This window comes from Lissotriton vulgaris, chromosome 1_1 (genome assembly GCF_964263255.1).
Source record: "Lissotriton vulgaris chromosome 1_1, aLisVul1.2, whole genome shotgun sequence".
Classification (NCBI taxonomy): domain Eukaryota; kingdom Metazoa; phylum Chordata; class Amphibia; order Caudata; family Salamandridae; genus Lissotriton; species Lissotriton vulgaris.
This window is the reverse complement of record NC_141685.1, coordinates 395,093,423-395,120,587: the sequence shown is the minus strand read 5'-3', so window position 1 is coordinate 395,120,587 and position 27,165 is coordinate 395,093,423.

Sequence of the window (27,165 nt, the reverse complement as noted above, 5' to 3'; positions counted from 1 at the left end):
TTACTCTCCCACATCCTTCATCCACTTTTTGGGGATCTCCAATATCTAGTAGTTTTAATTAAAGAGACCATCTAGTGTCTGTTATGTTAAAGTTAAGGGCATGTTCAACAATGGTTTCTTGACGCTGTGAGACAAGGAAACAAAGGCTGCATGATGGACAAAGTTGGACTAAAGTCCTGTCTACAAACAGATGAACTCCCACAAGTTGATCTAACACATGCAGGCAGCTGCAGCCCATGCAGGTAAGAGGGTGGGAGCCTGGTTGGCGGGGGGGGGGGGGGGTGGGGTGGGGGAGGTTAGGGGAAATTTAACAAACGACCTCGAGGGAAAATTAAATAAATAACTTACTTACCCTCGTAGTCGTCTGTCGGGATACCCCCCCACCCAGCCCCACCGCTCTTATCTGCAGGGGCCGCGGCTGCACGCAGGCCTATCTAATTTGCCAGGCTTTAAGCATTTTCCTGAAGGTCAAGAAGCTGCTTTTTTGCCTCAAGAAGTCAGGTAGGTAGTTCCACAGCAGGCGGTCTGGACTAAAAAACTGGGACTTCCCATGCGACCATCCTCTACCTGAAGGTGTACATTTAGTAAGAGTCCTTACTAAAAAATGTGGGGCCACACCTTGCAGAGCTTTAAATATTATACAATTATTCATAAACTACACCCTTTGCTTGACAGGCAACAAGTGCAGTTTTCAGATAGCAGTAACAGGGGAATGCCTTGGACGTTTAAACATAAGGTGGGCTGCATCATTTGGAACAGACCGAAGCATTTGGCTCGCATTGTCTGAGAGAGATAAGGAAAAATAATTGGCATAATTTACCTGAGAGATATCCATAGCCATGAATATTATAAACAAGGCATCCGTAGGAAGAATGGACAACATTTTTCTTATCAGTTTGAAGGTACAAATGCATTTAGATGCTACCACCCCAATCTGAGATGTCATCACTAATTCGCTATTTAACAGTGTCTCCAGACTGTTAACTGGTGTCCTAGGCTCAGCCATCTCTCCAGGTTAATAGATATCCTTTCCAAGGGTGATTTTATTATTTAAGATCAATTTCTCTATTTTGTCTGCATTTAACTTAGGCTGGTTATTTCCAATCCAGCTCCAAATAAATCTAATTTTTTGAAACCCCAGCTGTGGGGCCAGGGTATTATCTGTGCAGAGAAGAAGCTGGGAATTGTCTGCATAATTGTACACTCTGCAATCTCTGGCTACAGGATCTTTAATTAGGAATGGTGCATATCCATTGAATAGTGTAGAGAAGAAAACAATTCTTTTTACCAAGTCCTGCATCACTAACAGTCACCAACAAGAGATGTTCCAGAATGTTCCTATGTTTGATAAGATCTGCTTGGGTTTTGAAATCTATTGTGACATTGTTCATTGGATAGCCCCTATAAATCCTGTTTCTTAGCAATACACACACTCTTACTTCGACCTACCAACTTTTCTACCTCTGTCAATACAGATCTACCTCTGGCTATTCCCTAACCTCCTGTAGCATCTAATACCATCAACAATGCTTCTAGAATGCCAGGGTACTATTTCTCCACTTTATGAAAAATCTGCCACTGCCTTAATATTTCTCCAGCTTGCCCTCTTTGTGTGCAAGCATACCTTTTCCACCACAAACGGAACGTAAAACCTGGGCTCACAGTATTTAATTATTTACCCATTCACCTTGTTTCACTCTGCATCCACGCACAACTATTGTCTCATGAAAACTCTATTTGTAGCCTGCCTGCTAACCTCTCCTCTTATCAAGCACACATAATCTGATCTAAATGATAATCATACATTCTGCCCTTCCTCAACTGACCACTGTAATCTCAAATACATTTTTGGTGGTTTTGTGGGACCATAGCATCCTGTAGATGTCCAAACTAGTCTAATACAGGTCTTTACTTGATGGATATGATCAGTTATTGCTTTATCAATGCATGGCACATGATCATTCATTCATGAGCTGCACAGGGGACCAAGTAGGTGTCCCACACGTTGAATCACATCTTTCCAGAGTATCCTGCTCATCATTGGTGGTGATGTTATGAAAAAAAGTCTACCTTAACCATCCTTTGTTTATATAAATTGGGTAGAACCTCTTTGAGAGCCATAAAATTGACAACTGTATTCTTTTCTAACACACATCAGTCAAAATCTGTATAAGAGACAAAGGTGGTGCATGAATTATTAGCATCTTCCCTCCATTATCTGTAACATTCTCACAATCCCCACACAAACTGTTTATTGACTACCAGTTGTAATTTTTCAGTGAAAAATTGCAGTGTTTTGTGAAGGATATTTAGAACATGATGTTTAAGTTAGATAAGATTTTTTACAATATTCTGCCACACAACCTACAGGCTAGATGCAAAGCAGAACCCGCCATTTCTTTCTTGCACGATCCGGAGAACATATATGTCCCTATTCACAAAGGCCTTTTAGAGTACATATAGTCCAAAAGTACACGTTTATGTTTTATTAAATTTACCCTTCTAAACATTTAAAATGGGAATTTTGAGAGAATATTTATATACAAATAGCACAAATAGAAGGGAAGGTGCCCTCATTGCACATTTAGTAATACAGAGTTCGACGTTTCAGGGCTGATTCACAAATACATGCAAGAATACATAAAAGAGTACTCCTGTAGGACTACTTCCTATACTTATTAATACGTCTGTGAATCAGCCCTATATTGTTTAATAGCTTTATTCACATAATTGCACTTGCTGTTGCCTCCCCATTCTTCATTGGAAACATTATGCACCAAAGTCAATAAATCTTCCATGGCTATACAATGCTTGGTATCTTCCGTATTAATCATTCAGTCCTTATACCCATCACTCACATCTGGGAGTGGAAACCATAAAAGAGTGATCTAACATGTTCCCTAATCTGGACTAAACTTGACCTCCTACTGAAATTCCTGAGAATGCTGCCATCTTGTCTCTTCAAACCTGATTGCAGTATGTAAATTAGTGGCTTATGATAATCAGACCTTTCAGCAACGTTCCCCCCACATGACTGAGCACAAGCAATCAGACACACAGGTACACACCTGTTGGGTTGTATATCTTGGCCATTCTTTGGATACTTGCATCTGTAGTAAGCTGAGCTCTGGGCTGAGTCGAATATGTGCAGCACTACGAGTATGTAATGCTTTTATTGCAGGAACTTAAAATGTATAAGTACATACTTAAAATAGACAGACACGCAGCCACTTAGTTTCCAAAATTCCCAATATTTGTCCATAAGTGATACACGCTTTGAGTCCCTTTCCAACACTTGGCGACCCGGATGTCATGTATATTCGGCAAGGCTGTGCAGTTGGTATTCAACTGTGAAACGCAATGTCTGGTATCCAGGGACTGTATGAGCCTGTGCAGAGAGAAATGCTAGATTCATCGTCCACACAGTAATTTGCACCCCGGTGTATACCACACATCTATTGATGAGGTGTTGCTTCCCTCTCAATAGTATGTAAATGATTTAAAATGCCTGTATGTACATTTGCCCCACTTGCGTAGTTCCAGGGTTTACTAAGGCCTCCTTCACTGTTCATTCAACTTTCAAGCAAAGCCAGGTGTTGTATAATAGGGGTTGTTAGACGTGGCTTTTGCAGCGGGTTTACCCCCAGAGTTTTTGCTTTTTGGCCTCCTGTTTTTTACCCTGTTTTCCTTGGTTTTAGGACTATGGGCACTTTACTACTGCTAATCAGTGCAAAAGTGCATATGCTCTCTGTATACATTGTTAAAATGGATTAGTGGTTCCATGATTGGCTTATTTGACTTACTACTAAGTCCCTAGTCAGTTCACTGTGTGTGCTCAGGGCCTGTAAATTAAATGCTGCTGCTTGGACTGCAGCACTGATTGTGCCACTCACACAAGCACCTCAAGGAGCTCTACTCGCTCTCAATACACAAACATGATAATTTCAAACTCCTATCACGCACATTCAAGGCATTACACATTTTAGGCCCCACCTACCTAAACAGTTACATTGACTTCCACCCAGTGCTTAATTTGTAAAAAATTAAGTGCAGGTGCTCTACTTTTTTTAAGAGGCCACACCCACTTCCCCAGCTCCACCCACTCCCTCCAGGGGCTCTACCCACTTCATTTATTAGTTCTATCCACACCCATAAGCCTCAACTCATCAGATCCGCTTCCTCTCTTCTTGAGTTCGGCAAGAAGCTGAAGCCCTGGCTCTTCACTTAAGCACTTAGGGGCCTCACACCTACACACCTTGCCAAACGCCTCAATACCCTCTTGAGTGATTAGTGCACTATACAAATCAATATAACATAATATTATTAATGGGAATGAGGCTCCGTGCGACTGGTTCTCTGTATAATCGAAGGGCGAGTTGTGTGGGAAGATTGCTTGATGGATAAGTGACCACCAACCTACCGCAGAGGAGTCTTCAGTGGTAATGTAGGCTGGCACAGCTGCCAGGATTTAAACACAAAACCTGGTGTGTTTCTTTCTTGAAATACTCTAACCCTTAGCAAATATTAACGCCAAAATATGGCGACAAAGCTTTTATTGATAAACTATTAACTTCTATGTTCATTTAAAAAAAAAAAAATTTAAAGTGCTGAGTCGTTGTCTCAGTGATTACAAAAAGCTTGTGGTTATGATTTTGTGCGTCAAGCCCAGTGTGAAGTCATGCCTGTTTATTTATTGACTTTGCTAGAATGCCAACTTAGATTTTGCCTAATACTCGCAAACTGTACTCTTTTCACTTTCTTTTGCCAATGTGTTGTGTGTTTTTTAAAGGAACATAGCTGGTGAGTTTTCAAAACAATCAACGACTGTGAGTTTAACTTTCTTTCTCTTGCTATGATTGATCATTCTACTGTTCTTGCTTGTTTTGTAAAAGAACGTTGGTTATATAACGCTAAAATCAGAATGTACGCTGTTTTGAAGACCTACTGGGTCCAAATCATGCATTTTGGTAATGATGCAATAGACTTTTCCACTCACATGTCTATAGATTGCCCACCGTGTAATCAATACCTTTGAACCGGTTAACCGTTGCAAACTTCAATTTTCACATATCATTCAGTAATTTGCTATTTTTGCATATTAGGCAGAAGTGCAAATGTCAGTGCAAAATGATACAGAAGGAGAGCAAAGTGTATGAATCCTGACAATGGCAAACAGAAGTGGGACACGGAGGTTGAGTAGCTTGATCAGGGTAATATCTTTTTGGAATGGAAAGCAAAGATTTGATTTGAGAACATTTTGTTCCAATAGCGTAGCCAGTGTGTCATGGGCCCTATGCAAAGCAGAATATGCCCCTACCCACACCCCACTCATAGCTGCCGTTTTAATTGTAAACAATAGTAGTAGTCCAACTGAATGAGCCTCGGTGCCACTGCACCTGCTGCATCAGTGGAAACTACGCTCCTGGGTAATTTGAAACCAAGAAAGTAGTCATAAGATGAGCCCCTGCAAGTAAAATCCTAAATAAATACTTTGCTAGGTCCTTAGACAAAACTGAGACACACACATCCCTCCCTGTCACCACAACATAATCATAACAACTCCGTGCCAGCTCCTCGCTGAGGAGTCACGGGACCTGAGAGTTAAGAGTGTGATTGAGAGGGGGGAGGGCTGTGCCTGTGCGGAGCTTATTCCAGTGTCCAATGCACGTTCCGGTGGTGGCCACGGTGGCATGTTAATAATGCTCTTCATTGCAGCGTGAATGACTATCCCTGCACTCATGGCATTGTTCTGTGAAGCGCGGGTCCTGCACTGCCCCCTTGTGCCCATAGTATAAGTGATATTGAAAGGTAGCCTGGATTCCTCATCATGCAACATTTACCTCCACCAGCACCAAGCACCATCTCTGACAGAGCGTGCACCACCTGGGGCCTGAAGGCAAACTGCCCCTTCGGAGAATGACCGGGATGACCAGCTGGGGGTGGCAGTTAGAAACGCTGGACTTGGACTGGCCTGTGTGCATCTTTTTCCTTTTAAAATATTAAGAAACAGATTCTTAGGGGTACATCAGGCTCTTGGAAGAGACTAATTCTGTGTATGTGAAGATCTGGCAAGATGACTTTTTCTTTTCCTGTTGCTCAAGTAAACACACTCCAGTAGCTCGTTGCATCTTCTCCATCACTGCCGCTTTTTTCCGCCATTTTTTTTCTGAATGCGTTAACAAAATATGGCATTTATGCCTGTGCTAAGCACGGTTGTTTATCTTCCTATCATGAATAAGCCCCAGGCCAGCACACAGTAATCTGCACGTTTGCAAAGAAGTTTCTATGTGTCACTTCAGGGGCTGAAAACTGAAAATGTATATAATTTCAACATGGGCCCATCTCACCAACTGCACTGACCTTTTACCCAGCATTCTCTTGCCAGGAGGTTTTAGGGGATTCACTACGGTTTCTTTCCTCTGCCACTTCCTCTGCTTGCTCCGTGTCCTCTCGTCGAACTCAACTGCTCCTGCTTCCCTATTCCGGAAGATTCCTTTGCGGCAGGGGGAGGGGGGGGGGGGACTCTGGATGGGTCAAACAACCAGCTCTCAGCCTCTCACCTCATAGCTGCCAAGGTTTCAGATTGCTGTGTGGCAATTTCATAATTTCAGTGATATTATGAGTGACATTCAACGACTATGAGTGACACTTTCTCGGGAGCAAAATCAAGCAATGAAAACAAGGGAAACTAATAGATATCAGAAATTACACCCTTTTGAGCAAAAAAGGAAACTATAAGAAGATCTTAAAACTGCTGTGATCAGCAGAAATGGAAGGGTATATCGTGGGACCCTGGAGAGCCAGCTACTGCTTACTGAGGAGGCCAGTCAGTGTAACTGTGTACAGTACAGGAGGCTCGGGGTTTGCAAGTTACAGTGTACAAAGGAGGCCCAGAGATTAGCGAGGGCTTGGGGTTTATATAGGAGAGCAGTGTGCACAGAGAAGGAAAGGAGGTTACATTTAAAAATGTTATATGGGATGTCAATAGACTAAGGGGCAGATTTATGTTAACTGGCGCATCCCCAGGGATGCGCCAGTTAACGTGCGCCACAGTGCGCCACAGCTCCGCCACCCATGGTGCGCCGCATTTATAATGCGGAGCACCGTGGTGCAGAAACGGCACAGATGCGTGACGCATCTGTGCTGGAAATGTGGCGCATTGCTGGAGTTGCGTCGCAAGCGCGACGCAGCTCCAGCAATGCTCGGGGGTACACCATCTGCACAATGCTGCCTCAAGACCTACGCCTGCTTCAAGCAGGCGCAGGGTTTTGACGCAGCATTGCCCTGAAAGTGACTGAGTGAAATCTCATAGACTTCACTCAGCCGCTTTCAGGAGGCGTTCCTGCGCAGGAACGCCCCCCCTGCGCAGGAACGCCTCCTTATGGCGCAGTGCTTTACAACGTGACGCATCTCCTAGATACGTCACGTTGTAAATAGGGCGCATTGTTTGCGCCGCAGTTGCGTCAAAAAAAGTGACGCAATTGCGGCGCAAAGAGGCGCAACAGCCTCATAAATCTGCCCCTAAGTATTGAAGGTTAAGGTGTTTACATGGGGCTCATGGCCTAACTGTGGGTTATGTAGAAAATACAGGGGAGACCTGGGCCTGCTTGGTGTACAAAATAGATCCAGGGACTCCACAGCCAGTGCAAGTGCACACATCATGGACAGGAGTTACAGAGTGACACTGTAAGGTGTACTTTGGAGAATGGGGACTGTCTATTGTTTTCCCTCTGGACTGCCACCTGCTGTCTGGCCTTCCATACCTGCACTCCTCTCCCTCCCAGGAATTCTCCTTACCAGCAGGGTCTAGGGTAGCTTGAAGCCTTGCTCCTTTGCGCCCATCCTATGCCTCCTGATGTGTCCCTCAGCTCCACTCACTTAGGAACAGCTGATTGCACTGACCTTACTTCGAGGCTCTGATAGTGTATTCCTGTACACAGGAAAGTGTTAGGATTCCCAGGGAGGGCCTTTCTGGGACTTGTAGTTCTTCCAGTTTCATTTTCCAAAAGAATCTAGGAAAGCTTGGACTTAATGTCCCAGCAAGCAACGAGGTAAACCGAGAAAAGATTCACACCCAAAATATTTAGATAAAATGCAGGCGCGAATGACAAGCCGGTTATAATCTAATTGCGCGTTATCTTTTGTAATAAGCTGCACTCAGTGAGTGCTCATTCATGCAGAGCGCTATAATAAATATGCTAAAAAGTTGACTGTGCTTCAGTCTACTGCAGTAGTAAGGACTAGCAAACAGAACTTTTGTCTATTCTCATCCCACAAATCATGTGCCACCCAAATGCGTCCATAACTCAGCCTAACCTGGACGTGTGTGTGTGGGGGGAAGAGGGAATGGAGCAGGGTGAAGGTCTCGTCTGTTGTGAAGCACCTGCAGTAGAGTGAGACAGCGAGCACGTGGGTGTCCGGACCATGAATTAAAAGCAATTTTAATTTTTAAATGTGTATGATGCATGTTGGGCAATTAATTGTGTGGAAAATATGTGGCAGTAGCAGACGTAGTATCAGTGAGTGCAGTTTAGGCCAGCTGCAGTGCAGTCAAATGTACATCTACCACCAGAGGCACAACTACACCCAACGTGGGTGTGTGGCGGGGGGGGGGGGGGTTAAGAAAACATTTTATTTTGAGGGTGGGGGCGCTGATTCTTCAAGCAAAAGCCAGAGTCGAGCTGCAGGGGCTCTAAGAAGGGGTGTAAAACATCAAAGCCTCATTAACAAGCGAAATGTCTTTTAAAGGCCTGTGAAATACTCGGGTGCTGCTCTGTGTGTGCCCGGGAAGCTGTCCCAGCCCAGGCTGACACACACAGGGGAGGGGAGGGGGAGCCTGTCTACCGCTTAATTTTCAGCCAGCCTAAGACAGAGGTATCGTGGTGCCTGAAGTGAAGTATGTGGCTGCATGCAGCCAGTGTCATACGTGTGGGAATTTCGGAAGGAGGAAAGCAAGGCAAGCTGAAGCACATTTGAAATACCCGCAACTTTAACTGAATATTTTTATGCCTCTGCTTACTTGCTTGAAGATGAATATGGAGCGACGGCCACTGGCAAGAGCTGCATTTCCGTACGGGGCCGGCCGCGGGATTTACTGCAGCGAGATCATCATGGCAGCCTGACTTGGCCTTTACAACGCTGGTCCCTCCCCTCGGCAAACTTGCACGGTGTCCGGTGTAGCAGCAGGCGCTACTGCTGCACAGTGGGCTTCACACGCGCAGCAGTCCATAGCCCACACCTTAGGGAAGCCTCCCACATACTTTATTTTATTTTATTTTATGCATTTTTATATAGTGCAGACTTTACCCAAAGGTGTCAGAACGCTTCACAATAGGACCAGTACTGATACATTAGGTGCAAATTGCAAGTGTAAAATTACAAAAGCAAACGTTAGGTTACATGAGGCAAAAGTGACAATCGTGAGCAAACAAATACAAGAGGTAGCAAACGGTACATTACAGGAGGAAAAGTGACGTGTGCAGGTTACAAAAGCGTACAAAGTACAAGTAGAGATATAGTACTGCAATAAATGACAGAAACTCAAACACAAGAACAAACGTTGCGTAGACAATGGTGGCACTTGTGCAAGTATCTAAAGTAAGCAAAATGTAAGAGGTAGCAAACAGTGTGTTACAAGAGAAAAGTGACGTGTGCATGTTACAAAAGAGTACCAAACACAAGTAGAAGGATAATACCGCAATAAATGTCAGACCCTCAAACCACAACAACACATTGGGAAGGCACTTGCTTGCTTGCAGTAGGAGGTAACGTCGTGCCGGCCGCCTGGCGCTTATGACGTCAGTCAAATGGCAATGCACGCCATGCGGGATTCTGATACATACATGATACATGCGGGATATTGATACATTTTAGCACTAGCAGCTTCTAGCTAAGGCATCCCCCAAGAAGCCCAGTGTCATGAGCTGCGAGCACACCGCGGTGTGGTGCGCTGCCAGCCACTGCATCTAAGTCTAATCAGTAAAGCAGCCCTGCGAGCAGTGCCCCGGAAATAATCGAGTCGCGCTGGAGCCTGCCTGTTCCCTTTGCGCCGAGTCCTGCCTATCCCTACAGTTTGCAGAACCTTGAAGGTGCCTCCAACCACAGCCCCCTTCACTCTTTGCTCTGCAGCTGACCGACTGGAAACTTCACCACAAAAAAGTCAGCATCTGCAACACTCCTCAGTCTCTGGAGCATACCCATGGCTCTCAATACTATAGACCTGGCCCTGAGAAATAGGTGCCGGCCCTTAGCACCAGAAAGCACCGGCACACATTAAGCACTGTTTCCACCACCATCCAGACACCCACACCCTGCAGGACTCTTTCTGGCACACATCCCATGCATACACAGATCAGGAGGACAAGGGTTCTCTTACATCGCTCCAAAAGCTTGAAATGGCCACCCACTCCACAGCAGAGCCTCCTCATCTCTACTTGAATTCCGCAAGAAACTTAAGAAGGCCTGGCTTTTAAATTAACCAATCTTCCATGGGCAGGGATAGCCACACGCACCTGCTTAGCACCAGGATACCCCCGAGGATGATAATGCGCTTTACAAATATACATAACATAACAGTACTAGAACGGCTCTCAAAGTAGAAAATTTATCTGATGATGGAGGAAGATTAACTGCTGAGTATTTCACGTACAGGAATATATCACAGCATACATCAAAAACAAAAGCTGCATAGTCTTAAATGTGATGTCCTACAGTGAATGATGGTCCCTTAATTTGTAGGCCAATAGCCCTAAAGCAATTGGAAACAGTATGAGAGGAAGGTGGCAAACCTGCCTCATCCCCTAGAGAGAACAATAGTCAGTGATAAATGTCCTTTAATCTTCAACCTTGCCACCGGGTCTTTCTCAAGCAATCTGGCAAAGCTAAAAAAATTACTACCCCAGCTGCATTGTGTATAGGACAGTCATCAGAAAAGGTCATTCAAGTGAGTCAAATGCCTTTATGGCATCCCAAAAAGGTGGCAACAGCAGTTGATGCTGGTGCCTAGAAGTAGTATTGGGGCGGGTGGTGGGGAAGGGGCAACCGAGGATGGGGGTGGGGGAGAATCAGGGAAAAAATCCCTTACCTCTTGGCCGGCCAGCTTGCCTGCCGCTGCCGGCTGTCTGTGTCCCATCCCGCCCTCTTCCTGGCTTCTTGTGAGGAAGCAGGAAGAACCAGGGCTCCCACCCTCCCCGCAGCCCATCAAAACGCTGCAATGCAGTGTTGTGATTGGTCTGAGCGCCATGACACTCTGGTGGGGGCAGAGATGTGGGCATGTTCTCAATCCATGCTGTAATGCAGCCTGCATGAAGAACAGGGGAGTACGCATGCCTGCTCAAACAGTCATTGCGCACAGGAGTGTTCTACCACTCCTCCCCTGCTCCTCAGCCCCGACCCCTCACGCATGCTGCCTCAGCAGGAGGACACAATGATAATAACATTACGTTATTATCATGTTATGTTTTCCTTTCTTTTGCTGCTTCCTGGCAGTGGGGCGATGCTCCTCTGCCTTAGCGTAGGAGCCGCCAATGGGCAATGGCCAGAATATTCAGCTGAATCTTGAGCATCAATGCAAAGATAGTATAAAGGCAAATTGGACATGTCCTTGCCCGGTATAAAGCCTTTAGGCTGGCAACACCAGACAACCAATCAGAGGATTCAGACTGTTAGCAAAGACACAGGCTAAGGCTTATTATCTGCAGTGTTCAAGGATGGAGGCCTGCAAGTCCGACAAAGAAGCGCATCCTAGTCCGGTGTGAGTAAAGTGAATTTAATATTGTCTCTGATGGCAGAGGGAAGGGCCTTCACCTTCAGCACCTCTTCATAAACTGCCGGGCGATCTGCAGCAAGAATATCAGAGTATTCCTTGTAAAATTCAGCCGTAAGACTGTCTGCCTCCCGCGGTTTTCTGCTCATCCTTCTCCTAATAACCTCTCCTCTCCGAGATAGTGAAGGGCTCATTGAACCGCTGCCTCTCAAATCCCCGGATGCATTCCTGTGCAGTTTCATCCGAGTGCTGTCCTATGCCCAGTGTGGATGCTGCGGATTTGATGGCATGGAGGTCCGCAAAATAATTTTAAATGACCTCTACAATATTGGACTTATCAAAGACCACGCGGCCTGAAATGCCACTCACGGCCATTATGACTGTAAGAGAAATATGCTTCTTGGGCAGTCACACCCCCTCTCCACCACTGATGCTGAGGGGCTAGGCGATCACCAAGGAGGGAAAACTGCAGTGCACGGCAGGAAATGCAGAAACAGGGCCTTACATTTCTGTCCAAAAAAGTGTTGCTATAATCCCTTATGAATTTTCTGGGCACTTAAACTGAGCTTTCCAATGAGGCACCTGCCTGCACGACTTTCAATCTCTCAGTGTCAGAGACGTTTTAAGGCATGGGCAAAGTGGGCTCTGGTCCAGGGCCACAGCCTTTGAGGGCCCCCCTGATAAAGCCAGCTCTGGTCTGCAGAGAGTATTGCCTGATGACCTTGAAAAGCATAAACAGATTGTTTTAAATATCGTTTTATTTTAATGTGGTTGATGTGTGAGAGTCTATTACAGACATTTTGAAGAGAAATGTTGTGTTTATTTTTCATGCAACATCCATAACAAAAATATTTTAGATCACAAAAGGACATAAGGGTAATGGGAAGGTGTGACAGAGATTATTTGCAGCGATATTAGAGAACTACTCCTGTGTTAAAACACACCTCACTATCCCTGAATGTTAGATGTAAACACATTTAGAATTTGGACGAGTGTGCCTGTGCACTGTCAGTGACCTGGCCAAAGAGGGCATGAAAGAGCTGAAACTGAATCCAATTCAAACCTGTTCTGAACAGGAGCCCCCCAAATAGGTTTGGCCCAGGGCCCCCAAAATCCTTAAAATGTCCCTGCTCAGTGTTGTCAAGTTTCCACACCTTCTGATAACGTTCAATAGTGGATTCCCGGAAACGATGGTATGGGTCAGATGCCCTTGTTGAAGATTGTACAACTTTGTATTTTTCATTTGTTTGAAAATATTGAGCATTTTCACCGGATGTATGTTAGTACAACGCGATCATTTTGATCGCGGTACTTTACATCGCGGATTTTTCAACGCAAGTCGTTACAACGACTTGCGTTGGAGGGCTCGGATTTAGGATTATTATAGTTTTCTATTCCAACACCAGCCCACGTAACAGTAGGGAAGGTGTTGGAATCGAAAATTACAATATTCCTTAACCAACAGCGCCATCCAGCACAAGTCGTAGTAATGACTTGCGTCGTAATGGCAGCGTGGTAAAGGTCGTGCGGTGTAAACACCGCACTGTAAACGACGTTTATCTTTTCGCCTGCTATTTTCAACTTTAGTCCCATAAATGAGTGTTTTTCAGTCGGCTTTCACTTTTTGAGCATTTTCCCGTGTTACTTTCGACTTTTATCCCATAAATGAGAGTTTTTCAGTCAGATTTCACATATGTCTGCTGCATTATTCAGTATACTGAGCAACCTTTGTTAGCAAATTATCAACCACATTTCCTTTGGTGCAGGCTGAATAACAAAAGCGATCAGGGCTTCCTTATAACTTTTTGTCTGTGAACTTTTGACTGCAAAATATGTCATAATAACACAAGGCCTTCAATTTTACACTTCCCCGAGCTATTTTTGCGTCAAGCGATAGAATGTAAATATTCATGAGCCTGGAGGGGTCCCACTTTTGTCGTCTCGATGTGCGCCGTTAAAAAGGTGTCATAAAGATTTCCTGGAGGAGGCGTGTAATGCGATAGCGCTGATTAAAATTGGCGGACTCATTAATAAGGCAGTACTGTTTTATTCCAGCACCTACCCTGCCTTTGGTTGTTGATTTTTTACAGGAATCTTAAAACAGCAAAAAACACATTTCCCAGATTAGCATTCTGCGATAGCAGAGACGTATTTAAAGTGCTCCATTTGTCGAGTAGAAAAAATAGCCTGCCAGGCATGCTGCTTTCCTCGACCGCATTTAGGTACAAGGAGCTCTCTGTGGAATTGTTGTTTTAGCAGTAATTTAGCTGTAATTGGATAAATTGTAGAATTAGTCTACAACCGTGCAGCCGTCTCAAAATATAAATCCAAGTGCTGCTGCAGCCCTAATTGAACAGCACGGATATAAAAGGGGATGTGAGGTATAATCTGCGTCAAATTCATGGGAAAATCTATGCATTAGAGTAAAACCTAAATCATCGGAAACATAGGTATTACAGTTGATTTACCGAACTCTTCTCCTGGTTCAAAAAATACATACTCCAAGGGAGAAGGTTTGCTTGTTTACTAAAGGGTTTGAGTAGTGCGGCTGTGGGTGTGCTACAAAAAAAATGACCTAGCAGTGACCTGGAAGCTGTGGTCACTGCAAGTGACAGCGGTGGGGCCGGGGAAGGGGGGATTTCGAGGGAGGATGCTGAGGGAAAATTAAGGGGCAGATTTATAAGCCCCTTGCACCACTTTTGCGTCACTTTTCCCATGTTAAAAATGACGTAAAATTGGCGCGAGGGGCTTGTAAATAAGCCCCTAAATAACTAATTAATTTTCCCTCGGCATCATCCCTCGAAATCCCCCTAAACAGGCCCCACCGCTGTTACCTGCACGGACCACGGCTGTTAATGGGCGGAAACCATTGAATTGTTGCTGCTGTCAGCCATATCAGGTCAGCAGCAAGTGCAAAGTGGCGTGGACACGGGAGTCCCTGCCAGATACTCTATGAATGGCTCTGGCAGGAGGGTACCCAGGCATCATTTAGTTGAGTGTCTGAAGATCAGTCCTTTTCTCAGTGAATGTTTACGGCCCGATTTTAATTCCAAGTTCATACTTTATTGATGTTTAGACACAGTCTTTAAAACATACATTTTTCAAATCAATAACATTTTATATATAAATACACTATATAAATACCAATTCCTCATACTTCAACTAAAATCACCGAACCCCTACCACCTAAATACATTAGGCCGCTAATCCAAACATATTTTAATAAATTTACCCAATGTGCACCACACATCAAAGAATTCCGGGGCATATTACCAAGCAATAGCGATAATTATCGCTATTGCTTGGTTAGAGACAAATATTTACCGCTGATCTGCGGCGATTTTTACCGCAAATAAACCTTGGTATTACCAAGGTTTACCGCAAAAGCGATAAAAATCGCCGCAATGCATGAATATCGCTGAAAAGTCAGCGATATTCATGCATTACCGAGCGAATGCTCTTAGCCATGTTATCCACCTCCCATTGGATAACATGGCTAAGAACTGCTCAGAGCAGGTGTGAGCTTTTGGAGATATTCGCGCTTAGCGCAAATATCTCCAAAAGTTGGTAATAGGAGATAGCGATGTTAACGACTGTTTTCAGTCGCTAACATCTTGGCACGCCCACTTTGCATGTCATTAGTGATAAATATCACTGACATGCAAAGTGGGGCCCAAGTTGGTCGCTATCTCCGACTAGCTGTCGCTAACTGGTGTTAGCGACAGCTAGGTAATAGGGAGATAATTTTATCTCCGCTTTCTTGGCTTTTAAAGCCAAAAAAGCGGAGACAAACCCCCTTGATAATATGCCCCAATATTCTTTAAAAAAGTGAAAGTGCGGCATTTCAACAATTTATATTATACTTTTTAAAAAGAGGTTTTAAAATCAAGGAATGAAGCCTCTGAAAAAGATGACAATCAATTAAAACATGAACATTGAATGTTTGAGAAGGCAGGCCACATGGCAGTTATTCTCTTGACCTAGAAAGACTTCACATTTCTCAGCTCTTCCATAATTCACATTTAATGCTACCCGGAATTTGAATAGCACTAATCGTAAACGGGCATCTGGAAGTGCAGGTAAATATGAAAAACATTCATATTTTTCCATGAATCTACCATATGTTTTGCGGAGTGTCTATTCCTTACATACTTCAACTACCCCAATCTAGACTCTTTTTTACATGCTATTTCTAATTCTGCTTTAAGAAAGTGAGGCCTCAGCTATTTTAAATTCTAATTTTAGTGTTTCTGCGATGGCTTCCAATCTTTTCTTTACTTTCTTCGCCCACTGTAATTCACTCCTTGCTATTTCAGCATCACAGCAGGCTGATATCTTCTGTGTATTTGGGACCAAGAGTTTATCCCAAAAACGCAAAGTTGATTTATAGGCTAAGAAGTTATAGGCTTGCAAATTTCCTTCTAATCTTATTGCCTGGGACATTGCATCTTTGGGGAGGGTCAACAATGTTTTCAAACATTTACTTTCACACTTCTCCCAACTTTCCTCCATACTAATGGCTAATAACTCGGCCCCATAGAGGCATTGTGTGGGGACCATTGCGTTACAAGCAGTTAAAAGGGTAGTCCAAGAGGGGCCACCATAAGTCTTTTTCTAGCGAACAAGTCCCCCTGTCATAGCTAATGCCCTCATCTCCCCCAATTCTTTATGCAAGGTCCAACTCAGCTGACTGGTAAAATTCATGCCCAGATACTGCTAGGAGGACATAAACTCTACCCTTCTACTGACTAACTGCAACTTATACAGTTTTCCTTTATTTGAATAACAAGAATATTTTTGTATTTCTCATGTTTGCCTTCAACTTATTAGCCTTGCAATAATGATTAAACTTAGTTGACTTCCTCTGCAGGCCTATTTGGTTCACGTCCAGGATTGCCAAATCATCCGCATAGAGTAGGCATGACACATGCCTACGTTCTATTTTTGGGGAAAACGAATGAATCACTGTCAACTCTCGCAGACGGTTGGCTAAACATAAAGAGAACAATGGAGGTGCAAGGACCCAACTGTGCCTTAACCCGTTTCCCAAAGGAATTCTCCCAGAGAGGGCCCCATCTAAGTCAGAATAACTTCTTAGTTGTTTCATTTGCCTTCTGCCCCAAAGCCCATAAACTGAAACAATGGTCTGTTGTTCAATGCCCAGCTTTAAAGCCTCCCTGCTCCACTGGAATAATTATGTTTCCCTCTATCCAGTGCTTTAATACCTTTAATATTACTTTGGAGTATAGTTTTGCACATACATCCAACAGACTTATCAGCCGGTTATTCCCTGAGTCATCCATTGCACCTCTTTTGTGTATAGGTTTAATAAAAGTGCCCTTGGAGGGACTATCCCTGTCTTAGTTATGTAAATAAAAAAGGGCTTAACTTAACTACAATTAGTGGCAGGTTTTCTGGTCCCACTGCCTTTGTTAAATTTAGGGAACTTATCAACTTGGCGATAGATTGGATAGAAAATGACTCCAAAGCCTCCAACCCCACAATTGGCCAGCCTTACCTGGAATCCCTTGCAAACTTCAAACCTTGTAAAAACAGCAAATTTTCCTCACATTTTTGTGGTGGAAAGTTGTGGAATTTGCGTGGATCTACAAACGTCCACCCCCCTTTGCATTCTTCAGAGTCTTCTGTTAAAAATGGTACCTCACTTGAAGTAGGTGGGCCAAGTGCCCAAAGCAAGGAAGCGCCCAAAACATATTGTGGAGACATCAAAATTACTTATCACAAAACAACCTGGTTTTGCAAGGGGGGGCACCTGGGTTTTTGGCCCTGGGTTCGGAGGCCATCTAGGGAAACCTACCAAACTTACAATTTTCTGAAAACTTGTCACCCTGGGAAGTCTAGGGAGGTATAGCTTGTGTGGACCATCCAATGTTTTCCTACCTAGAATTGCCTGCAAACCTCAAATTTTGCAGAAAAAATCACCTTTTCCACTCATTTTTGTGTGGGATCACAGTGCCAGGACAAAAGTCCTTCCAACCAGCGTTCCCCTCGGTCTCCCGAGCAAAATGGACAGCCACACAAGTGATGTATCAATTTACTCGGGAGATCCGAGTAAAGTTTGTGGGGGTGGGGGCATTGGCATGCCCATCTCAGACAGCCCCTACCCCTAAATCCAATTAAAAAAATCCCAGTCATCTAGTGGGCTTTCTGCCCCCGGGGGCAGATTGGTGGCTAAAGACTTGAATTTCGCTGAGGGGAGGGTGGGGGCATTGGCATGCCCATCTTGGGCATCCCGTACCCCTAAATAAAAAAAAATCCCTGGCTTCTAGTGGGCTTTCTGCTCTCCCAGGGGGCAAATTGGGGGCTAAAACCCCACTGGGGTGCAGAGAGACTGGAAGATTGTTGGGGGGCATTGGCATGCTCTTCTAGAGCAGCCCCCACCCCTAAATCGATTTAAAAAAATCCCCAGCTTTTATTGGGCTTTCTACCCCCCGGGTTGGCTGATTTGGGGCTACTGCCCCCATGGGGCAGAGAGAATAATTTTAACCAAATTATTTTGGGACGCAAAGGCCATTGCCCAAGGGGCCGCTCCCATCCTCCCTGGTGTCCAGTGGGTGGATCCCTGCTTGGAGATCACTCTCCTGGGGCGATCCCCAAGCAGGGATCCACTAGGAAGGGGTACCATTGGAAAGGGGAGATTCACCCCTTCCCAATAATACCTCTCCCGACTTTCTAAGTACTAGGGGGGCTTAGACAGCCCTCTGAACATGTAGAAAGTGAGACTGAAAGGAGCCTATCGACTATTTCAGTTTTGGTTTCTCTAAAATTAGGTCAGCAGGACGTGCGTGCTGCTCTTCATTTCAGAGAAACCAAATACACAGCCTCGGAAGCTTGGGAAGACCTTCCTCGGCTCCCAAGGCTGTTAGGGAGAAAAGTAAATACCTCTGGTGTCACCACCAGAGGGAATTCCAGTGCCATGTGATTGGACCAATGGGATCCATCCATAGCACATGAGCCCCAGTTAGGCATGGGCGGAAAATCCGTTCCGCTCGCGGATTTTGCGGATTTTCGGGAAATCCGCAATCCGCGAGATTTGCGAATTTCCTGAAAAATCCGCAAATCCGCGAGCAGCGGATTTTGCTCGCACTGCTCGCACTGTTCGCGTGAGTTCGCGCCCCGCGAATAAGTGCGAAATTGCAGAAATACGATTTTAGCAAAACTGAAAGTAACTACTTACCAGGTTCAAAAGTTCAGGCTCATCATTAGTAGCCATTTCCTGTAGTGCTTCCTGAGGGGCCCCTCCAGAGTTCAGTTGCCAGTTGAAACTATTATGTGACCCTGCTCTGAACCTCAGAATAGTTACACATATGCCACAAAGGTCCTGAATTACAGCTAAGGGAGACAAGCAGGAGCCAGGCTGGAAGTTAAAATCCATTAACCAGCCCCTAATTCATTATTGTCAGTTGGGGCAGGGCAGGTGTTGTAACTAATTTTGCAACAATGAAAGCACTTAGCAAGTGCAAAAGATCACTAATCAGGGCGCACTAAGGAAGCAGGTGCCAGCTAAAAAAATATTCTGTGACACATTAATCAGCCCCAAATTAATTCAGGTCACTTGAGGCAGGGAAGGTGTGCTTTGCTTTGCCAAAAATAATGTACACTGGACAACCAGAGGGTGTGGTGATGAAACAGAGGGTGGCATGGGTGGGCCAGAGGGTGGCATGAGTAGTCAGAGAGTGGCAGTGGTGACAGAGAGTGGCAGTGATGAAGAAGAGTGTCCCAAACAGGTTGGACACGTAGAAACAACAAGTTCGCAAAACTTGCGACCCGACAGGTAAGTTCGCAAATTGCGAAATTGTAAAAACCCTCGCGAACTGGCAGAAACACGGGCGAACACAAAAAAAAAAAAAAATCCGCAAATTCGCGGGAATTCGCGGATTTTGCGGATTGCGAGTTTGCAAATCCGCAAATTCGCGGATTGCCAATCCGCAAAATCCGCTCATGCTTAGCCCCAGTGCATCTGACAGCTCCTGTTCGTCTGACGCACCGAAGGTGTTAAAACTTTAGTATATTTTTTTTATGGGAATTATTTTTATCACATTGATTTGAATCGATAACAAACATATTTTGTTAGCCAATCGGTCCACCTTTTATAATTTGGTGCTCTGACTCTGACAAAGTCAGTAGGTCTGCCTTACTTGAAAGGACATCCAGGTCCTGCGCCCAACCCATCTCTGCATGGCTTGTGTGGAGTGGGGGTTGGGTGCAGGGCCTGGCCTGTAACCAACCCCATCAGGCAGGGGTCCTGAGCACAGAGCCTGGCCCTAAGCCATCCCACAGCAAGCACAACAGAAGGCTATGTGTGACTTGGGTCACTTGCGGGCAAGGAGCAGATGCAGGACCTGGCTTTAAGCCAGGTCCTGTGACCAATCCCATGCTGTGCTTGACTGAAGGCTGTGCGCAACACGGGGTTGGCTGCCAGTGGGAGTTGCATGCAGGTCTGACAAACCACATGCTGGGCATTGGGGGTAAGAGCATGAGGTTGGAGTTACATATAACAATGACATTTTATCTTATGTTACACTTTTTTTTAAATGCACTGGAAAAAGAAAGGATAAAGTTGTTTTTTTAAGGCAAAGTAAGATATTATTACCATACCTAACTATAATACACACATTTGTACACATAAAATATTGCAATGGTTTCTTAAGAATCAACATTTAAAAAAACACTGATATTTGCAAGTTGTGGTTAGGATAGCAATTGATACCTTCAACGAAAGTCATGCCCACCTATTGAAATGTTGTGTGCAGCAGGGTTTGACTGTATTGCCTGGCCCTCAACCAAACCCCCATGGATGGCTGATACAGGAAAGGCGACCAACATGCACTATCCATGGTCTTAACCCATGCCAGCTGGGACTGGTAAAATAGGCTGGCCTTTGGCCAACTGCTGCAAGCGACCAACCCACTATGAGTGGTCAACCCTCTGCTGTGCACAGCCTTTGCCCCTGTGCTCTGAAGGTTGGCATCCGGGCTGCCAACTCTTGCAGAACATTTTAGGGTCTGTCTGATTACTGGGTTGGTTGTTGGTTTTGGTGTTTTTTTTCTTCTCTTTGGGGAAAATTACATACTCCTTTTCATGCATCGACTGGAGGTGTTATTTGCTGGCCAAAGTTTGAAAGGTGTCCTCTCTTCTGATCAGAAAGGTTGCAAATGTTCTTCTTCACTTTGAATTTCTTCACTACTGCTGGAAGAGTGAAGAACTTTAACACAATTCATTCTTAGGTCTGCTTCTGCACTTCGCCCCATTTTCCAGTGCAGATTAATTTTTCTTCTTCTAAGAGGTGCACCTATTCAATGTATCCGTCGGTTGCTTAAGAAAAGCACTTTTTGATGTGGTGGAAGGTTATTTAAACTTGCAATCCATGAAAAACACAGAATGGTCTGTCTTTAATCTGACGAAAATCATCTAGAGACTAAACCAGAAGTCATCAACTCAATAGCAAATGTTGCCATCATTGCTGGATATGCCGAGGTTGAGTCTGTAGACTCAGTAAATTTTTCTCTAAAGTTCAGTTCACTAGGTGCGCCCCCTATAAAACTCAATCTGAACCCACCCCGCAACTAAAACAACAATTTTTAAGAGGACATAATGCCGTTTTTGAATGATGTCCAAATGAGTCAATACTTTGCAGGTTTTATTTTGAGACCACTGACTCAACACCCCCAAATGGTGTTCTTAGACCTCGAACCCTGTATGGAGCTGTAGGCCTTCAGAAGGGGAGCCAAAATGATTCCACAAGTTTGATCATTCAGTAACCCTTTACAGAATCCTCGCACTATGCAAAGGGACCCACCATGGGCCAAAACCTATGTAGTTCCCGGATTCTGTACTGGGTTTACAAACTTTGGGAAAGACATTGCCTGTTCAGATGCTTAAATACAAACTGTCTACTTTGTTGCTAAAGTTTTGGGGGTCCATCACCTAGACCTGCGAATCTGAATGCTCACTCTATGGGCTCCATTAGGATGTCGGGCGGATTTCCTCCACCAGGGTAGCGGTGGCAACCGCCACCCTGGCGGAGGCAATCCGCCCGACATCCTTCCCTGCATTCCCCCCCCGCCATATTACGATGGCGGAGGGGACCTCAGCGGTGGGAAACACCGCCCGCCTGTTGTCCGCCCCGGTCGCCTTGCGGCCGGGGCGGAAAAGGGATAACATGGTGGCGGTGTCTATCCATATTAGAATAGGCATTTTTCAATGCCTGTCCGTGGTGGTTCACTCTGGGGGGTCCCTGTGGGCCCCCAGAGTGACGCCCAAAGGGGGGTGGCACACGGGGGGTACCTGTGGTACCCCCGTGCATTTGCATAATCGCAGCGGCAGGCACCGCGCGGTGCCTGCCGCTTCGATTATGCAAATGCGTGCATTTGTTATTAACATTGTGGCGGGCAGTGCAGTGAGCACCGCCCGCCACAATGTTAATTTGAGGAATGCGCCCGCCACTGTGGCGGGCGCATCCTAATGCCAATGTCGGGCTCCCCGCCTTTGGGCGGGCGGTCCCGATGTACGATGGGATGACGGGCGGGCAAAGTCCGCCCGTCATCCTAATGGAGCCCTATGTCTTGTGGAGCCTTTCATTTATTTTTGTGACACATGGGCCATGCCCTGCGTCCTGTAATGGCAGCTGCAAGAGAAAATTTTCTATTGCAGCCAGTTAATCAAAGTCTTCAGGTCTGCAGACCCAAAGAGGGTAACTGCAAAAAGCTCCGTTGTGGACCTTTATTTTTTTTTTATTTGCATCCACAAACTGCCCCTAATGCCAGGATACTGGACCATTTGCAGACGGTTCAGAGGCCTCCAGCTTTTGAACCCTTTGAAGTCACTGACACAATTCTACAATTCCACTTTCTCAAAAGCTATTATTTTGAAATGTTGCAGTCTCCCCCATGCATCCCTATCTCTCTAGATGAAGCTGGTTTGGATGCTCTGGCTTAAACTGCAGAATCACTGCTTTACAATGCTCTTAGAATTTTGTAAGGACCCTAGAAATTTTTTCCAGCATTGGCACTTGATTCCTCCTTTTTTCATGTCCCAATTGAATTCTTGGACATCTCTCATATGAATGCTTCTACATCACATATTCCTTTTGCTACTCCTGATACTGATAATCTATTGAGATGATGTATCGGAAATTGAAGTTTATTTGTAGCAGTGCATTATAATCACACGTGTAGAGCGCACCCGCATATAATCCTTTGTCATATTAACGTGAAGTGATAGAATTTCGAAACGTAATAACATGAAATGGGATGTGTTTAGGCCATTGAATAGTAACTTTGAGAATTAATGTAGAAAGTGAATGTAACTAGCAGAAAACATTAAAGTGAAGGGTTCATGTTGTGAAACTGACAATCATTTATGTATTAAATGTGTTTATTAATTGTGTCAGTTTTATGTATTTGAATGCATTAATCAAATATGCATTATATTTCTTATAGAATTTAGTAAAGTTCTCATGTCATTTTCTAATGATAATGCATTTCCCTAGAAACTCCTGCTTTAGAATTAATAGTTTGGGTTTCATGTGTGCTGTGAAGTTTGTTCTTATTCACATTTTGTGTTGCAGCTAAAGGAAGAAGCGGTCTTGTTGGCTAGAAATGTCTTTGTTTTATTAGTTAGGAAAGGGGGGAAAGCTACATCGTACGGCCTGAATTGATAATGGAAAGCCACTGTTCTTCGCACAGGAGAGGGCTTGGGAACCAAGGACAAATGTGGTGAGAAGAAGAACATTGCTGTCCCATGGAAAACTACCTTTAGGACGGTACCCAGAGTGGATGGCGTGACCTGCAAAGGATCTTGAGAGAGTTCTTTTCAATATTGGGTTGTTGGGAGTAGCAAAAGAGCCCAATTCTCCTTCTGGAGTGAAAACACCTTAGAGCAAGCTCTGTCTCAATAGCTTTATGCTATCTGATCCATCGATGGTGGAGCGGCGTCTTAGGAAAACTCCACATGCTAACACCTTTTAGTTCTTTTCCCTGAAGATGCTTAAGCAGGGACGTAATTTTAGAGTTAGTATAGAGATAGATTAATGCTTTAGATTCATTAACCCTCGTTGCAGGGAAACTCAGACTCTTGCTTTCCGATCCTCTGTATCCTGCTTCATGAATTAATTGTTTTGTTTATGTTGCACTGTTTAAACTGGCTGCGCAGTTTGGCTTTATGCTGATTCCGATGTATTTCTACACTCTCATCTTGGGGTGTCTTTATGTCCAGTTGTTTTTAGCATTCTAATAAATTAACTAACCTTATGAAGTTGTGTGTGGTCATTAGTTGTCCAAAGGATTGCTGGGTGATTTGATTGACGAAAATAACAAATTTTCTCCCCTCTATGATTTCATGCTTCTACAAAGAACCATTTGATAGTGACTCTAGAATAGGTCCAGAACCTAATGGGCCTGGCCCTTTCTGTTTGTTGCATAGTAGGATGCTTAACACATGAAGAGAGGGGAGAATCCGGAAATAGTCTAGAACAGTAGAACCCCAAAGTCCTAGAACAGAGCCAAATGACCGAGAACGGAGAGCTATGGAGCTCGGCAGAGACTGGAGTTTGATGTGTGGCGAAATCAGCGGCGAGCAAAGGAGTGAGTATTAATAGGGTGTATGTTGTTAGATTGCAGGAATTAATTGATTGTGGGATGTCTGGCGGAGTTGGTGGAGAGTTGAGTGAATGTGATTTGAGGCCAGACGTGGTGCAAAGACTGAGATTTAAGTTTCAGTTCCTAAAGTGGCCTAAGATGCTGGAATATATTAAATGGTGCATAAGACACCGAGGTTGATTGTAATTGTCTGATCAAAGAACTGAGTTGTCGTGAGACGTCATCGGCAGCTCCACCTAAGACAGGGAACTTTGTGTGAATGGGATGTATGGGAATCGTTTAGTAAGCCTGTGTACAGAGGTGAGCTATACCAATTTAGATGACCAGCACAGGTTGAGGGTCATTGTGCATGAATATTCTTAGTTGATTGAATTCTATCAATCTTTTAAGTGGCAGACAATACCAGAGTTTAAGACGAGAGAGTGAGCGAATGTGTACGGAGAAATTGTAAAGGAGGGTGAGCCGTAAAGCATTGGTTGGTTGTCATCGGGAAGTTATGGTTGGAAAGTTTGAACAAATCGTAATTCAATCATGCGTTGTTTTAGGGTATAGCAGGATCTTTTCAGGGGTGACCAAGGGGTTGCAACTTGAGTGGGCACAGAGGCGACACCTGAGGATACCCCTGATCATAACATGGTTACAAAATAGGGCTTCATGCTATAATTTGGCTTCAAAATTGGCATACAATCACAGAAAATGAGGGTGAATTGTCATTTCCCTGTTTTGATTCATTTCGGTTGGCTGTTTTGCACCAGTTGGGAGGAGTAATGTTTACACTGCAACCTTTACCTAGGCCAACACAGTTTGATGCGTTAGAAACATTGATGCGTGCAGTACATGCTAAAAAGAGGTAGAAATACCAAGGGAAGATGGGAAAGATGAGGAAAGCTTTGAGGGCATTCCACTATACACAAAGGGACACATAGCTCAAGAGATGGAGAGTGGATACTATTGAGGGAGAAAGGTTGTACCTAATGTTGGTAGGAGAGGGAGATTCTCAGAACAGGAATAGAAGGGTAAAGGAAATGATGGTAGTGACACTGATGACAGCTATTTGGATGGGTTGTTACCTGAGCGTCCTCCCCCTAATAATCTACAGTCAGGTGGTCGGGGCAAGATTCTGGAAATGCAGAAGGCGTAGGAAGCGCAACAGCTCAAGTGGGTCCTACCTAGTACCGGAGTTATGGGAAGGATATTAACAGGAGTAGGAGGGACAGGAGTGTCTAACTTGGGAGGTATGGAACAGAACAGAGTCAATGCTGCTTCACCATTTCCGGGAGCTCTTACAGTACCGGACACTATTGGTGCTGTTGTTCCTGTGTATGACCTGAGCTCAGTAGGAAATCTTAGTCAACAACAGTCTGTACAGACAAAAGAACTGGATTTGGGAGAAGAGGGAGCACGAATAGGGATGGTCTATCCTTAGTGCCTGTGAAATCTAGTACCCCTTTACTGGCTACCGCTGATCTTTCGGGAGTAGGCATTCGCTGCAGTACTATACAGTCTATACCCATGGCAAGCACTATTTCAGACTCACGGATGTGAGAAACTTCATTTAGAGGGCCAGTTGGTGCACTCTTGGAAGTGAGTGCAAGTCATGGAGCTGCTGGAAATTAACATGTCTTGGATGTTTCACACCTAGAGTCTCAGTTGAGTAATCACAATAACAGCAAGGAGAGTTAGAATAATGCATAAAGTTAAGGAACTATCAAGGCTGCAGTAAAGGCAAAGCTATTGGATGTGGTGAGATTGAAAGCTGAGGTAGACGAGATCTTCCGTCAATCAATCATTTATTTGTAGAGCGCACTACTCACCCGTGAGGGTATCAAGGTGCTGGGGGGGGGGGTACTGCTACTGCTCGAACAGCCAGGACTTGTCTCCTGAAGGTCAGCAGTTCCTGGGTCTGCCTCAGGTGGATGGGGAGGGTGTTCCATGTCTTGGTGGCGAGGTGGAAAAATGACCTGCTGGCGGTGGTCATTAGGTGGATGCATGGAACGGTGGAGAGGGCAAGGTCCGCGGAGCAAAGCTGGCAGTTCGGGGTGTGGAAAGTGAGTTGTTTGTTGAGGTATGCTGGTTCGGTGTTGTGGAGCGCCTTCTGAGTGTGTGTGAGGAGCTTGAAAGTGATCCTCTTGTTGGCGGGAAGCCAGTGCAGATCTCTCAGGTTGGCTGTGATGTGGCTGTGGCGTGGATGTCGAGGATGAGGCGTGCAGAGGCGTTCTGTATGTGTGCAGGGAGTGTTGAAGCAGGAGGATGAGACGGCATTGACTTGCTGGTTCATTGATAGCAATGAGTCTAGGATGAACCCCAGGTTGCGTGCGTGGTCAGTCGGTGTTGGTGCAGCTCCAAGTGTGGCCGGCCACCAGGAGTCGTCCCAGGAGAGGGTGGGTGGAGATGAGGATGAGGACCTCCGTCTTGTCCGACTCCAGTTTCAGGCAGCTGTTCTTCATCCACTCGGCGATGGCTTTCACTCCTTCGTGGAGGTGGGTTTTGGCGTGGGGGCCTTGGTGAGGGAGAGGATCAGCTGGGTGTGGTTGGCGTATGAGATGATGTTGAGGTCATGCGATCAGACGATGTTGGCGAGCGGTGCCATGTAGACGTTAAACAGTGTCGGGCTAAGGGATGATCTTTGGGGTACCCCGCAGATGATCCTGGTGGCTTCAGATCGCCATGGAGGGAGGCGGACATTCTGGGTTCTGCCGGTGAGGAAGGAGGTGGTCCAGTCCAGGGCTTTGTAGCGAATCCCTGCTTTGTGGATGCATGTGCGTAGGGTGTTGTGGCAGG